Below are 17071 nucleotides of genomic sequence, written 5' to 3' on the forward strand. Positions count from 1 at the left end.
TCAATAGTCTGTGCTAGAACCTGTTAAGTACAGCTAGTCTCTCCTACTTCTCTCTTTACAGTGTCTCTCACATAATACTTTCTCATCTTCATGGCACACCTTCAGAGACACATGAATATGCCTCTTCCATCTTCCACAATGAATTTCCAAACAAGCCTAGGAGGCTCTCCTTGAAGTGTTATAAAGCAATGGAAAGACTCTGAACCTGGGGTTTATCGAACATCTCCCTGTGAAGAAAAGCTTTATCTCAGTGGAGAAGTAAGCAGCATCCATACTCCAGGACTCCCATCTGGTCTATCAGACTCCACAGAGGCTGATACCAATACAAAGTAACTTGGGTGTGTGCACAACTGTGTCAATCTTGTACCATCTAGTAGAAAGGCAATCAAGACTGACTCAGCCAGCCATTTGTTTTATGCAAGATCTTATCTGATATCTGTCTCCTCCCAGTTAAAGTGTTTCCCTTAATTGTTCTAATATCAATAAAAACTCAGGAGTCAGAAATTGAGATAAAAACCTGATAAATCCAAAGAACAGCAGAGGAACGATTGACTGACCCAACTCTCCCTGGTTCCCCATCCTAAAGCCCCCCAAACTTTTCCAAGCCCCTCCTTCTTCCTCTCTGTGTCTGTATCTCCTCTTGAGTCTGCCAGAAAACTCCACTCTGGCCTTATGAACGTGTACTCCGCCCTCTGAATAAAGGTCCGCCTCCATTGGCGGTCTCAGAGCAACAACACAAACAAATCTGCTGCAATGCCCAGTCGTTCGTCTTGCAACATTCTCTAGTAGGAAACCCAGTTTTATCTCCATTTTCACGTTCACTTCAATATTGCGGTTTTATAAATTTGTCTGTTCTTTGAATTCACTTTTGAACCAGTTTTTAACACCTTCTTACTTCCCTCATTAGGTATTGACTTACAACTTGCTTAAAAAAATGTGTATGTAGCATATGTGCAGGTGTTTATGGGCTACCGGGGTGTGTCCATGTGTGTATGTGTGCACATGAGTGTGGAGGGCAGAGCTTGATTCCTGCTGTCTTCCTTGGTTGTTCTATACCTGACTCCTTGAGACAGAGTCTCTCACTCAGTCTGGAACTTACCACTGGGAGAGACTGGTTGGCCAGCAACTTCAGGAATTCGCCTGTCTTGGCCCTAGCCCTGGCACTAGGGTTATCCATGCGTACCACCACACCTGGCCATTGTACTCAGGGTCTGAAGTCAGCTCCTCATGCTTGCACAGCAGGGACCTTACCAATTAAGCCATCCCCCAGCCCCTGTGCTCATTTTTTTATCTCTATACAACAGCCATGATTTTACAACGATAACTTGAAAAGCATCATCTACCACCATTTCAATAGTATTTGCCATTCTCCTTTATCATCTCAGAGACAGGGCCACCAGGACTGAGGGCTCAGACAACTGAATTCATCCTGCAGACGAGATCTGTAAGACTATGTGTATTATCCTGACCTGAAAGATCTGTGGAGGGCTCAGGGAAACAATTTCTCCACTGAATTCTGTGTTAATATTTACTATGGTGACTAATACACCCAATGGTTGAACTTGGTTTATCTTTTTTTTTTTCTTTTTGGTTTTTTTCGAGACAAGGTTTCTCTGTGTAGCTTTGCACCTTTCCTGGATCTCGCTCTGTAGACTAGCCTGGCCTGAAACTCAAAGAGATCCACCCGCCTCTGCCTCCCGAGTGCTGAGATTAAAGGTGTGTGCCGCCGCCGCCGCCACCTGGCGAACTTGGCTTATCTTAACAGAGTTCATTCTCTAGCAGATAAAGGAATTTGCAGTGAGCAGGGCCTTCAAGGCAGACCTCAAAATAAATATTTTGGCCAACAGGAGCTAGATGGCAAAACTTCCATGTCAGTGACAATATGATGGATTAAATTATGCAACCAAGAGAACATTGGCTCCTCAATCCTGAGAGCTGTTGATGTCCTCGAGGCATTTTATTCTTTCCATGGCAGCACAGCACATCATAAAAGGACTAGTATTTATTGTCCAAAGAAAGGTGATCAGAATTTCTGTCCAACAATCTGTCAAGAGAGCTTCCTTATTGAATAGAACTCTGCCTTGTCCTGACCCATGGTTATTGACAGAGAGGCCCTGAGTTAATAAATTAATCCTTTCTAATCAGCTTGGAAAACATAGTTCTACTACCTCCAATGGAAAGATAGATATTAAGAGGTAAGCATGCCTGTTATAAAATACTCTTTGCCTTCAGAGGTGATTTCCTGCACCAAATACTAGATCTAAGTGAGTCCCAAGGGTCACAGCATCTGGTGGGTTTATGTTGGGAAGATGCAAGAATCTATCATGCAAAGAACAGTGGTCAATTTATCTGATACATCATCAAGTCACTGAGGACCCAATGTGACACCTAGGTTTTATTGAATGGAAGTAGACGTTTAATACCCACCCACTGTATTGGGAGTAAGTCTTCACTGAACTGATTTGGGAGCAGCTTAGACCCCCACAAACCTGAGAAAGTTTTCAAAGACACTGTCAATGTGTAGCAGGGAAGGGTGTTGCAGTAGCGTGTATTAGGGACTATCTGAAATGTCAAGCATGCAGCAGGATCTAGCAGAACACTGGCAATATCAAAGTAAATGCCAAAAAAGACGGCAACCTGAACCCTGCTGCAGATTCACAGGTAGAGATAAATCCTTAGAACCACACACCTGCCAGGGGCCGGTAGCCAGAATTTATAAAGAACATAGATAGTTCACGAGAAGAAAAAAAATTATTCAATTAAAATGGGAAATGCACCTAAAAAGACATTTCTCAAAGAGAGACTGACAAATGGCAAACAAGTTCCTGGCAGCATGTTCAACACCAATCATCATCAGGAAATTATCAGCCAAACCCACACTGAGCTATCACTCCCTCTAATTAGATATTAACAAACAAAAAAGACAAGATGAAGAACTCAACAAAGAGGGGGAGTGGAGGGGGAAACTTAGGTCCCGTGGGTGCTGGTTTGAACTAAGTTTTCTTTAGCTTTTGTTTTCCTCCTTTTAAAATTTAGCTCCATGTTTTTATAAATTTTTATATTTATGTGTATATGCATGTGTTTGAGTATTAGCGGGTGCCCATGGAGGCTAGAAAGCATTAAGATTCCCCCGGAAGCTGGTGTTACATGTGGTTGTGAACTATCTGAAGTAGGTGCTGAGAACTGAGATGGGAGGGTGTGGTGGTTTGAAAGAAAATGGCCCCCAAAGAAGTGGCCCTACTAGGAGGTGTGGCTTTGTTGGAATGGTGGGGCCTTGTTAGAGGAAGTGTGTCACTGTGGGGGCATGCTTTGAGGTCTCATATGTGCTCAAGCCACACCCAGTGAGATAGACTACTTTCTGTTGCCTGCAAGATGTGTAACTATCAGCTACGTTTCCAGCATCATGCCTGCCTGCAGGCCACCATGCCACACCATGATGGTAATGGACTAAACCTCTGAAAATATAAGCCACTGCAGTTAAATATCTCAGTCAGGAGAGCATGAGACTTTCAATCTCAGGATTATGGATTCATGCCCCATGTTGGGATCCAAAATGTAGCAGAAAATTCTCTGGTCCCACCTGGCCCCATGGTCCCATAACTGCTTATAAAATAATCACTCAGAGACTTGTTACTTACCAACTGTATGGCCTATTGTGGAGGCCCATAAAGATTTCCTAGTGTGATCTGAGCTTGCTTTACCCAGCAGGGCTGCATTAGAGGATTGTTTGACCATGTGCATGGTTACCAGGTGATTAGAAGGGTCTGGACTTGGCTGAGCTAGGGGGAGGTCTTTTGCTCTACCCCTTGGCATTCCTATAAATAGCTTTTTAAAAGAGACGAAGGGACTGGTGGATAATGATCCAGGCCCTCCCAAGGCTATCCTATGTTTCTATCTGTTTCTCTCCCCTCTATCCTTCTATCTAATATCTCTTATCCCTCTCTTCTCAATAGTGCCCTGTTGTAAAATGTGGGAGCCAGTATCTCAGCTGGGCTCCCATAGCCTATGACAGGCTTCTTGCTAACTAGCTCTTTTTTATCTTAAATTAACCCATTTCTATTTATCTATGTATTACCACATACTGCGTGGCTTTACCTGCATCCCATTACATGTTGCTCCTTGGACAGCAGTTTGGTGTCTCCCCCCATTCTCTTTTCTCCTCTCATTATCTCTCTTGGATTTTCCCACCTGGCTCCATCCTGCCCTGTCATAGGCCAAATGCAGCTTTAGTTACTCACTAATGGGAACAGCATATATCCACAGCATACAGAAAGATATCCCACCGCAGTTAAATGTTTTCCCTTTATAAGAGTTGCTGTGGTCATGGTATCTTTTCACAGCAATAGAAATCCTAACTATGACAGAAGTTGATACCAGGGAGTGGGGTATTGCTATGACAAGCTGGACCCCGTTTTTTGTTTGGAATATGAACTTCGGGAGTTTGGGTTAGGAAACCAGTAGAATGGTTTAAGTACTGCTTAATGGACCGTATTAGTAGGATCATGGAAGACAATGGTGCTGTGTATGATTTGAACTGTGGGTACATGGATCAAGGGGTTTCAAAGGAGGAGAATTTTCATGTTTCCTAGAAATTATTGTTGTGATATTTTGGTGAATCTTTTTGCCTTTCTCTAAAAAGTTTGCCTGAGGCTAAAGTGAAGAGTTTTGGATTAATTCCCTTGGCAGAGGGTATCTCAAAACAGCCTAGTATAGACTCTGTCTGTGGTATTACTGTTAACTCCAATGAAGATTTATAATGAAAAAGAGTGTGTTAAGCAAGGAAAAATATGAAATGTGCAGACTGAGAAATGGAGCACCGGAAAGTGGAATAAAGGGAAGTCCTATATTCAAGGAGATAAAGAGATTAAGAAATGGAATAAAGGGAGTGGTGACCTCAGGGCACCCAGCTAAATCTCCAACTTGTGAAAAGGAATTACAGAAAAGCTTAGAGCTGAGTGTGGTGGTACACACCTTTAATTATAGCACTGGAAGGCAGAAGCTGGTGGATCTCTGAGTTTGAGGACAGCCTGGTCTACAGATCCGGTTTCAGGACAGCCAAGCTTAGGAAGTGAAGGAGAGAAAGCTGGTGAAGGTGTAATTGAGCAAGGGGATCATGTTACAGCCCTGACAAGCAACAGAACTTGGCAGCTTCGGCCACTCCGTTCTTGCTTTACAGTAACTAAGAAAAGCCACTGAGGCTTATGTCAGGGGTGTCCCTGAATGAAGATCTAGAGAGGACATAGCATGAAACTATGAACCTGAAGTCTGGATTGCCTTGGAGACCTCAAGATGTTGGAGATGCCAGAGCCATGGGATACTTCCTGAAGAAAGCTGCTAACAGGGAGTGGAACCAGCCCAACAGAAAGAAGTATGTTGCAATCAAAAATCTGAAACCCCATCCAAGGACTGAGGAATCTGGATGCAGACAACCACGGCTAGGCCCCTGGGTGGAGCGCTGGGAGTCTAATTAGTGAGAAAGAGGAGGGTTTATATGAGCGAGAATTGTTGAAACCAAGGTTGGATAAAGTACAGGGACAAATAACCAAATGAATGGAAGCACATGAACTATGAACCAAAGGCTGAGGGGCCCCCAACTGGATCAGGCCCTCTGAATAGGTGAGACAGTTGATTGGCTTGATCTGTTTGGGAGGCATCTAGGCAGTGGTACCAGATCCTGGGCTTGTTGCATGAGTTAGCTGTTTGAAACCTGGGACTTATGCAGGGACGCTTGGCTCAATCTGGAAAGAGGGGACTGGACCTGCCTGGACTGAGTCTATCAGGTCGATCCCAGTCCTCGGGGGAGACCTTGATCTGGAGGAGGTGGGAATGGGGGGTGGGCTGAGGGGAAAGGGAGGGGGGCAGGAAGGGAGAGAACAAGGGAATCTGTGGCTATTATGTAGAACTGAATAGTATTGTAAAATAAAAGAAAAAAAGAATATCAAACAAGAAAAAAAATTTTAATAAAATCTTCTTGTAGACAAATTTCTAAATGGTCTTAATAATAATAAAATAAATAAAAACCACGGAGCCAGAAATTTGGGTTAAAGCCCAAGAGAAAGATCAGAGGAATAGGACAAGCCATGAGCTAACCTCACCTCACCAACTCCACAGCTTCCAAAAAAAGTGACTTCCTGTCTACCCAGGCTTATATGCCTTGCTGTTCTGCCATCTGATTTGCTCTCTGCCTTGCTACATCACTTCCTCTTCCTGGCCAGCTCTGTCACTTCCTGTCTGTACAGGCCTTCAGGTCTCTGTGGTTGGTACTGGGATTAAAGGCATGTGTCACCACACTTGGCTCTGTTCCTTAGTATGGCCTTGAACACACAGAGATCCTGCCTGCTAAGTGATTCCCCTGCCTGACTTTTGTGTTAATGGCTTGCTGTTTCCTCTGATCTCCAGGCAAACTTTCTTTATTAAAGCACAAATAAAATATCGCCGCACTTCAGCACAAATAAATTATCACCACATCTTCTAGGCTCAGATGAAGGGACAAGCGACAAGTTGTGCCTAGATGGGCTCCATGGGACCAGGACAGAAGTTCTAGTTCATGAAGGCTTGGACAGAAGTTCAGCTCAGAGAAAACTGAAGGGGGGCGGGGGAGTTGCCTCTCTGTTGATAATTTCTTCTCCAAGTTTCTTGTGGGAGAATCGGACCTGCTAGGGCAACTCCCCATGTCCTCCTAGAACAAAGGTTCTCAACCTCTCCTAATGCTGCAACCCTTTAATACAGTCCCTCATGTTATGGTGATCCCAAACATAAAATTGTTTCATTGATACTTCATAACTTACTGTTATGAATCGCAATGTAAATACCTGATATGCAGAATATCTGGTATGTGACCTCCACAGGGATCACAGCCCATCATTTGAGAAACTCTGACCTAAGAATAGCATACCTTCATAGCAGTGTTAGGCTTTCACTCCCCTGCTGTCCCCCAGGGAACTATGGCAAAGTCAGCTAGTAGACCACTGTCCCATGTGCTGTTATTCACTTGCTCCACTGAACATGTATCATAATGTGCTTTGGCAAGCTGTATCATGTGCATTCTCAGAAGCTGACAGTGCCACTGATACTATATGTGCCATGAAAAAAAAAAGGTTGAAAAACATCGACACATCCAGCAGCTTGACCAGAACACATGGTGATAAAGACAAGTCAGAGGCAAGGAGAGGGAAGCCACACAATGAGGAACTGGAACCATGGTGTTGGGGATGAATCTAGAGTCCCTCTTCTTTACTCCACCCATCCAGTATGTGCTGTGAGAAAGAGCAGCAAGAATTCAAGGCTAGGACCAAGAGGAAAGAAAAAGCTTATCACAGCAAAATATCACACAGTAAAATCTCTTCATTGTGTTAAGCCAATCCGTGTGCCATAAAAGTGGGTGTCTGGTGAGAGCGGAAGACGGTGTTAAACTGTGTCGTTAAAGCAGAGATGGAATTGTCAGAGCCTTAAGTTTGCCTATTAAATGAGAGGGAAATGTCTCTTGAAAGGCTTTAGCAAAGTTTATAAGACTGTTAAAAAGTCTGAAGGATGGCTGGAGAGATAGATCAGTTGTTGAGAGCACTCGCTGCTCTTCCAGGGGACCAAGAGTTCAGTTGCCAGAACCCATGTGAAGCAGGTCACAACCACCTATGACTCCAGTTCCAAAGGATCCAACACCCTATTCTGGCCTCTATGGGCATTGCACTCATACACACACACACACACACACACACACACACACACACACACACGCACGCACGCACGCACACATAAATAAATAAAAGTAAATCATTTTTAAAGCCTGAAAGAATATAAGCATAAAGAGAACTGTCAGTAAATAAATATTCATTTATTTAGTAAATACATCCACATCCCTGAGCTAGGGACCATAATACAGCAATGGGGAAACCCAGAATCACTTAAAGCTGGTGGTTTAGTGGAGGAAAGAGACATGAAATAAGCATTCCTGTAAACGACTGTTAGAGAAACTAGGTTGTGTAAGACAAAAGAATAACATTTGTGGCTGGGGAGATGATTCAGGGTAAAGGCGCTTGCCACCAAGTCCAGTGATATGAGTTGGATCCCCAGAATCCACACAATAGAAGGAGAGAACCAGCTCCTGCAAGCTATTCTCTAAGCTCCACATGCACACTGGGACACACACACACATTCAATTTTGCCCCCACTGTCACCTTAACCAGTATTACTTTTATTCCAACTTTCACAGATAGAAAGCCTGAAATACAGAGAGGTTAAGTACTTGGCCCAGGGTCAAAAGGCTAATAAACTGTAAATCCAGCTTAAATCCACCCTGCCCCAGAGTTCATAGGGTTGACCAGGGACTGATCTGATAGAGTGTGACTGGAAGACTAACTCAGCAAGTGCTAGAAGCTTTAAGAAAGTGGCACTGAGCAGTGTCTTTTAAAGCTGAGACCGAAGGAATGGGAGGGAAGGAAGGAAGGAAGGAAGGAAGGAAGGAAGGAAGGAAGGAAGGAAGGAAGGAAGGAAGGAAGGAACAGACTACTTCCTTCCATAAGAACAGCAGGGAGCCAGGGATGTTCCAGGGAGAGGAGAGATTGTACATCAGGCTACAGTCTGGGGGACAGAGACAAGGCCTCATGGGAGAGTGAGGCAGTGAGGTCAAGTGAGGCTGATATTGAACCTGAGATCAGATACAGAAATAGCCACAAGGCTAGAGCTATAATTTTATCATAAGGCAAAAAAAAAAAATTGAGCAGAACACTTACCCAAATTACCCAGCCCTTCTGAACCTCTAAGTTGCTCATCCCAACCTGGTTAAGATCAATACATTACAATTAGAAGCCTTCAGTGTTCTGTTTAGGAAGTTGCTCCTGTGCCAATGTGGTCAAGGCTGTTTCCCACTTTTTCTTCTATTGGATTCAGTGTGTCTGGTTTTATGTCAGGTCTTTGATCCACTTGGACTGGAGTTTCGTGCAGGGTGATAAATATGGATCTATTTACATTCTTCCACAGACCTCCATTTAGACCAGCACCATGTCATTGAAGATGCTTTCTTTTCTGCATTTGTGTTTCTGACTTCTTTATCAAACATCATCAGGTGTCCATAGGTATGTGAGTTTATGTCTAGGTCTTCATTCAATTCCATTGACCAACATGTCTGGGTTTGGGTTTTTTTGTTTGTTTTTTGGTTTTTTGTTTGTTTGTTTGGTTGGTCGGTCGGTTGGTTGGTTGGTTGGTTTTGTTTTGTTTTTGCCAAAATACCATATTACTGTTACTCTGTAGTACGGCTTGAAATCAGGGATGGCAAGACCTCCAGAAGTTCTTTTATTGTACAAGATTGTTTTAGCTATCCTCTTTTTCCATAGGAAAATGAGTATTATCCTTTCAAGTTCTGTAAAAAATTGTGTTGGAATTTTGATGGGGATTATGTAGAATCTGTAGATAGCTTTTTGTATAGGGTGGCCAGTTTTACTATGTTAATCTTACTGATCCATGAATATGGGAGATCTTTCCACCTTCTGATGTCTTCTCCAAGATATTTATATTGTTTGAGGCTATTGTGAAGGGTGTTGTTTCCCTGATTTCTTTCTCAATCCATTTGCCATTTGTATATAGGAAGGCTACTGATTTTTTTCTTTTAATTAATCTTATATCCTGCCACTTCACTAAAGGTGATTATCAGCTACATGAGTTCCCAGGTAGAATTTTTGGGGTCTTATGTATACTATCATATCATCTGCAAATAGTGATACTTTGACTTCTTTTCCAATTTGTATCTACTTGATCTCCTTTTGTTGTCTTATTGCTCTAGCTAGAACTTCAAGTACCATACTCAATAATTAGGGAGAGTGGACAACCTTGTCTTGTTTCTGATTTTAGTGGAGTTGCTTTGAATTTCTCTCCATTTAATTTGGTATTGGCTATGGGCTTGTTGTAAATTGCCTTTGTTATATTTAGGTATGTCCCTTGTATCCCTGGTCTTTCCAAGACTTTTATCATGAAGGGGTGTTGAATTTTTGTCAAAGGCTTTTTCAGCATCTAATGAGATGATCATTTGATTTTCTTTCAGTTTGTTTATGTGGTGGATTACATTGACTGATTTTTGTGTGTTGAGCCATCCCTGCGTCTCTGGGATGAAGCCTACTTGATTAGGGTGAATGATCTTTTTGATGAGTCCCTGGATTCAATTTGTGAGTCTTTTGTTGAGAATTTTTGCATCAATGTCCATAAGGGAATTGTAGGACTGGAACAACAACCCAGCCACCCAACCCAAACCAACCTTTGAACCACAACCTGTCTTGCCTGCCTGCAAGATGTGCTAAGGCAATAGTGGCTAGGAACTTGTGGGAGTGGCCAACCAAGGACTGGTCTAACTTGAGGCCCACACCAGGAGAGGAAACTCATGCCCAACACTGCTTATATGGTTAGGAACCTGAAGCTAGATGGCTCAGAAACCTATGGTAAAACCAAGCACAACTAGCCAAAACCAACCAAACAAACAAAAAAAGTCAATGAAATGATTTCTAATGATATTCTGCTATACTCATAGATCAGTGCCTAGCCCAATCAGCAGCAGGGAGGCTTCCTCCAACAGCTGATGGGAGCAGATACAGAGACCCACAGCCAAACATTAGGCAGAGCTCCAGGAACTCTGCAGAAGAGGGGAGAAAGGATTGTAGGAGCCTGAGGGGTTGAGGTCATTAGAACAGGGTCCACAGAATCAACTAAGAAAGGCACCAAAGGGCTCACAGAGACTGAAGTGGCAATCACAGAGGAATAGTGGGTCTGGGGTAGATGGAAGGTGGGGAGAGACTGAGAAGAGTAGACAGAGGGGAGGCTGTGGTCAGGATTGTATGAGAGAAGAATAAATAAAAAGAAATGCCTTGACTTCCCCCAGATGAAGAATGAAGAACAAATTTCTCTCCACCTTTCACAACACACAGTTTCTTTGGCAATTAAACTGGGTAGGATGATATTGTGAGTCCTCAAAACATGCTTTCTAAACCCAAACTCGAATAGAAACCTCACAGGCTAAGCACACACAGTAGACAGGACTCGATTAGTAATGCACATTTGAAAATCAAAAACTAAATCATTGGAAATAGCTGGAAAGTTTATAGAGGAACACCACCAAGCTGGAGCTTGGGAATCTGTAAATATACTTAAGTCTGGTTAAAGGCAAATAAACAACCAGTGGTGCACCTCCCAAAGTGAAATGCAGTCAACAACCGCTAACATCTTAGCAAAAAGAAAATACAAGTATACGTAAAGTCATATCTATGGAGATGACTGAAAGTTATCTAGTCCCAACAAGATGGCTCCCTGAGTAAAGGTGCTTACAGCCAACCCTATGGACCTGTGTTCAATCCCTAGGACCAACCCAGATGGTACAAGGAGAAAAAAAGCTTCTACAAGTTGCCTTCTTACTTACATAGAAAGAGAGGGAGAGGGAGAGGGAGGGGGGGGACTAAATAAATAAATGTTTTAAAATTTTTCAAAAAAATTGTTAATATTACTAACAACTGATTCATCATTGTATTTTTTAAATGACAAAAGATGTACAAAACAGCATGAGTTCATTTTGTTTAGTGCTTATTATATTTTTGAAAACATTATAAAGGAATTTCATTAAGCAAAATAAACTCATCCATTTGCATAAAACATCAATGCCAATTATCTCTGGATAATATCTTCTTTTTGTTAATTTCTTATTTCTAATATTCTTTGAGTGACAAATTTCTTATGTCATAAGGAAACTGAACTTTAGCAACATACTTGATGTAAACGTTTTAACTCACAGTTGAGGAAAAGGCAGCCACAGTAAATGTGCTTTGGAAATTCAGGTCAATGCTAGTTTAATTTAGAGCTTTAACTGAAAGTTAAAATTTTATAATTAAAAAAAACAAGATCCTTCACTTTATCCCTCTTTTTCTTTCTCCCGTGTGTGTGTGTGTGTGTGTGTGTGTGTGTGTGTGTGTGTGTGTGTGTGTGTGTGTATGTGTGTGTGTTGGTGTTTGTTGGTGTGTGTGTGTATGTGTGTGTTGTCATTTAAATGTGACTGTCCTCCCACAGACTCCAGGTTTGAGCAAGTTGTTCCCAGTGGGTGGTACACACTAGGAGTGTGGTGGAAGCCTTCAGGAGCTGGAGCCTCACTGGCAGCAGCAGGTTCCTAGGGGAGACCCTTGTTGTTTTACCACTGGGCCCTACTTCCTGTTCACTCTCTGCTTCATGAATGTAAATAAGGTGTGATGAGTCCACCGCTCCTGCCAGTGTGCCTTCCACACAACTATGGACTGAATCTCCCTGAAACTATAAACTAAAAAAAAAAATCCTTCTCTTTTAAAATGTTCACATTGGGTTATAACTAAACAGTGCTATGAGTGAGTACATGCCTGCACACATGCACACACACAAACACACGTTTCGAAGTTTGTGAATATTCATAAATTGAATTCAACAGCATGGTATTGGTAACACTCTCATGAATGGGACTTGTGCTCTTATAAAAATAGGCCCCTGAGAAAGCCTTTTATCCCATCACATGATGTCATGATGAAAATAAGGCCACCTGTGAAATTTCTGTTGTGTATAATATACCTAGTCTGTTGATCTTCATTGTAGCATCCCAAACAGAATAGAGTACAGATACTTGCTGGTAAGTCCTGGGAAATGTCAGCTATCTGACTGTTTAATTCACTGTCAAAACTGAGCTTTCATACAAGATGCTGTGGGATTTTTGTTGCAGTTCAACCTTTCCCACACATTTTCCTGATCAGCTCGCCGGGTGGCTCAGCTGGGTGTGTACTCTTTACCCAGAAATAGATTTCATTTGAGTATAAATATTGCACAAAGATGAAGCAAAAATCTCATTGTTTCTGCTCTGGTCTTTTCTAGAAATTTCTGGTACCCTAAGAAATAACCCCTGAGCAGCACTGTGAGTGTACATATTTTACTAACTGGATTGTAGTGGCAAGTGCTTATGGCTAGTCTGCCTTCTCCACTCTCCTACGGAAACACAATCCCAAAAACACATTTCCCCTCTGACTCCATGTGCCCTCAGGCAGTGGCTAACAGAGCTGGCTTTGTCCTTTATGTTGAGTTGAATAATGCATGGCAGTAAAACACTAGGCTGCCAGCACTGCCATTGAAGGCAGCCAATTGATCAGACTTGACTGATGGGAGCCTGATGCAAACACAGCGTGAGGAGAGATCCCTTGTCAGGGGCCGGCTCCACTGATGCATGGCACCAGCTTCTCACTGCTTCCTAACTGCAAGTCAGAAGCATGTCTGCTTGTGTGGACTTCACCTCCACGCCCTGTGCTGAACAGCAACTTCCATTTGGGATGCACTTACTATGCAGGGTAAAAAAAAAAAAAAAAAAAAAAAAAGGTTTGTTTGTTCATATATTTGTGTATTTGTTTAAGTAAGTGAGTTAATTTCAACTAAGCGTCCTTATTATCTGATCTGTGACAGTAAATTTAACTTCTTTTTTAAAAAATATTTTTATTAATTTATGTTTATGTGTGTGTGTAGGTCACATATAGGAAGGTACCCTAAGAGGCTAGAAAAGGACACATCCCCTCAGCTGGAGATGCATGTGGTTGAGAGCTACCCCTATGTGGACTCTGAAAATTGAACTCAGGTCCTCTAGGGGAAAAAAGTATGATAATTTAAGTAATAAATGTCCCCATAATCTCAGGCATTTAAATACTTGGTTCCCAGTTGGTGACATTGTCTAGGGCAGTCTAGAATTTGTGACCTTGCTGGAGGAAGTGGGAGTGGCCACTTGCTTCCAGATCCCTCTTTTTCTCCTTCTATTTATTCTCTCTGCCTGCCAGCCCTGCCTATCCATTCTCCTGCCTTGCAATTGGCCATTCATCTCTTTATTAGACCAATCAGGTGTTTTAGACAGGCAAAGTAACACATTTTCACAGAGTTAAACAAATGCAGCATAAAAGAATGCAACACATCTTTGCATCATTAAACAAATATTCCACAGCATCAACAAATGTAACACATCTTTAATATTCAACAACAGGCTTCTGTCTCATTTGCTCTCTCTCTCTCTTTCTCAATCACTGGCTTGAATGGAAGCCAGTTGTGTAGCACGAATCTTAAAAGGTCTTATTAATAAAATCAAACCTGAAGGTAGGTATTGGGGTGAATGCCGGGAGATCAGAGAAGCAGAACAAGCCACAACCACCTCACCTTGCCAATTCCTCAGAAGATCCTATTTCCTCAAGCTAGAAGCCTCTGAGTCCTCATCCAGAATGAATCTCAGCTGAACTTCTGCTCAAAAGCCTAAAACCTTAACCAGGCTCTAGTTCCTGGTCCTCATGCCTTATATACCTTTTTGCTTCCTGCCATCACTTCCTGGGATTAAAGGCGTGAGTCACCATGCCTGGCTGTTTCCAGTGTGGCCTTTGGATCTCTGCCTTTGGAATGCTAAGATTAAAGGTGTGTGTGCCACAATTTTCTGGCCTCTATATCTAGTGGCTGTTCTCTTCTCTGACCCCAGATAAGTTTATTAGGATGCGCAATATATTGGGGAACACAATATCACCACACAGTTGCCACACTGTGAGCTCTCTAGGGAACCACCCATGTGGCAAGGAGCTAAAAGAGAGCACCAACTAACTGCCAGTAAGGGTCTGAGGCTCTCTGTCCAACAGTCCATGAAAACTAAGTCTTACCAACAACCACATGGGTGTACCTGATGTGGGTCCTTCCTCAGTGAAACCTTCAGATGAGATCATAGTCCCAGTCTGTAGGTCTCTGCAACCTGGACAGGGCTTTAACCAGAAACACCCCAGATTCCTGACACAGGAGCTGTGTCTTCCTACATAGGCAGTGGAAAAATGAATATGTGCAGTCATTCAGAGAGAAAAGCACTCGTGTATCGTACTTTCTTCATCTAATCCAGCAACATACCCCCACCCCCACCCCCAGCAAGCTCTGCTACTATGAGATGCTCTTTCCATACACTGTGAATATGAATATGCGTTGCTACTATTCGTTAATAAAGAAGCTGTTTGGGCCTATGGTAAGGCAGGATAAGAGTCAGGCAGGAAATCCAAGAGAGCTACAGGGAGGAGGAGCAGAATTGGGACAGATGCTAAGAGCCACCATGAGAAGCAAGATGTAATGGGACACAGGGAAAGCCATGGAACACATGGCAATATATAGATGAATAGAAATGGGTTAATTTAAGATCAAAGAGCCAGCTAAGAAGAAGCCTGAGCCATACAAACAGTTTGTAGTTAATATATACCTCTGTGTGTTTATTTTATAAGCTGCTGTGGGACCAGAGTGAGACAGAGAAAAGTATCTAGCTATACTCTGCCATAAAATTCTCTGAGGCATCTCAGGAGACTGCAAACCAGGATGCCACCAAAGGTGTTTTGGAGACAAGGACCTGGAAGCAACCTAGATGGCCATGATCCAGTGACCAGGTCGAGGAAACATGATGGCTGAGGACTTTCTGGTACTATGCAATTTCTTTGCAACAGTTCTGAGAGACAACACAGCAATGTGGATAGATACTTTCAAAGAGTATTGCTGGAGAAATGAGGTATGGTAGCATGTGTCAATAACCTCAGCCCTTGGAACCAAAGACAGTAGGGTCAGAAGTTCAAAGTCATCCTGGGCTAAATGGAGACTTTAAGGTTAGCTTGGGACATATGAAACCCTACTTCAAAAAACAGAGTATCAGTAGGCATCAGAACAGCCACTAGATATAGAGACCAGAAAAGTAATATCATGAAATTATAGCATGATCATATTCAAGAAAGATACAAGTATTTATTAAATAGCATATTTTCAAAGCTTCATATATCTGAATATACACAGCAACACGTTAGGCTTGGTAAAGCAGTGCAGATGTATTTTAAAATGAGAGTATAAACTGAAAGAATGAATTGCAATACCGTGCCATCAAATTGGGGAAGTTCAGGTTTGCTCTTCACACATCAAGGGACAAGCAAATGAGCAGTGTGACTCCTTTTGTTTAGTTCAGATTTAAAATTCAGATCCATTCTTTCCAAGCCCCCACATCATGACTTCCCTCCCAGCCAATTGCTGCAAACGCAGAGTTTACTGGGGTCATGGGGTACCGTCTCTTTGCTTTCCTTTGTTCTAAAGTTTCACTCACAGGAAATGAAAAACTAGCCCAATGTCAGGCTGCCCAAAGTCACATCTAAAGCAAGTGAGCCTTGAGGGCTGAAGAAATTCTGGCAAAAGGTACAGATGAGAATAAACTGATGAATTCATGAAAATGTGGCAGGACTATTCATTCTTTAATGTGGGAATGTGGAAATATCAGGTTTATCAAGCGTTTCAACACATTCCCATTGGTCAGCCCAGATCAACAAATATCTATTAAATAACCATCAATTTGTACACTGTCCTTCCCCCTCAGACACTTGAAGAAACAGGAAGGAAATCCAAATCTAATCCCTACCCTACAATAACTTGGTAGCTGAAGCAGGAAATAACAACACAAACACAGAAACAGGGTGAAAGACAGAATTAAATAGATAATGAGTTGCAAAACATCCTGAAATGAGAAACCAAATTTTATCCCATGAAAAAAGACCCCAGGATGGATTAAAAGGGACTCACCAATAATAAGACCAGTAATCCTATTCATGGCTGACAGTGTCACTGAATTTGATAAGTAAGCCAACAGGAGCCCTAGATGAGAAGATCTCTGTCAGACCAACTTACACCAGGAAATTCTAACTTAATTCCCAGCTTTAGCCACCAGATAGAACTTCTTTTTATCAACTTTACTTTCTCTAGAGCTTTTTCTGTCAAAAGATAAGAAGTTCTTTGACCAATGGGTGGCATTGAATGGAGCAAAAGAAAATAACTGTGCAATCGGATCAGAAAGGACTCATTGTGTTGGGTAATAACATCCCATTGGGAGATTTGGTCTCTTCAAGAAAAAGACTTTAAAGCCTCATCATGTATGCATCTTCTTCCCTTCTCCAACCACTCAGTGGCTTACAGACTTGGTTGTTCCGAACAAACAGCAATTACCAAGTGTCCCCAAGGTATTGGGGCTCTTCTTTAAATAAAAAAGAAGAGATAAAAATGAAGAGTATTA

This window comes from Peromyscus maniculatus, chromosome 3 (assembly GCF_049852395.1).
Source record: "Peromyscus maniculatus bairdii isolate BWxNUB_F1_BW_parent chromosome 3, HU_Pman_BW_mat_3.1, whole genome shotgun sequence".
NCBI lineage: Eukaryota > Metazoa > Chordata > Mammalia > Rodentia > Cricetidae > Peromyscus > Peromyscus maniculatus.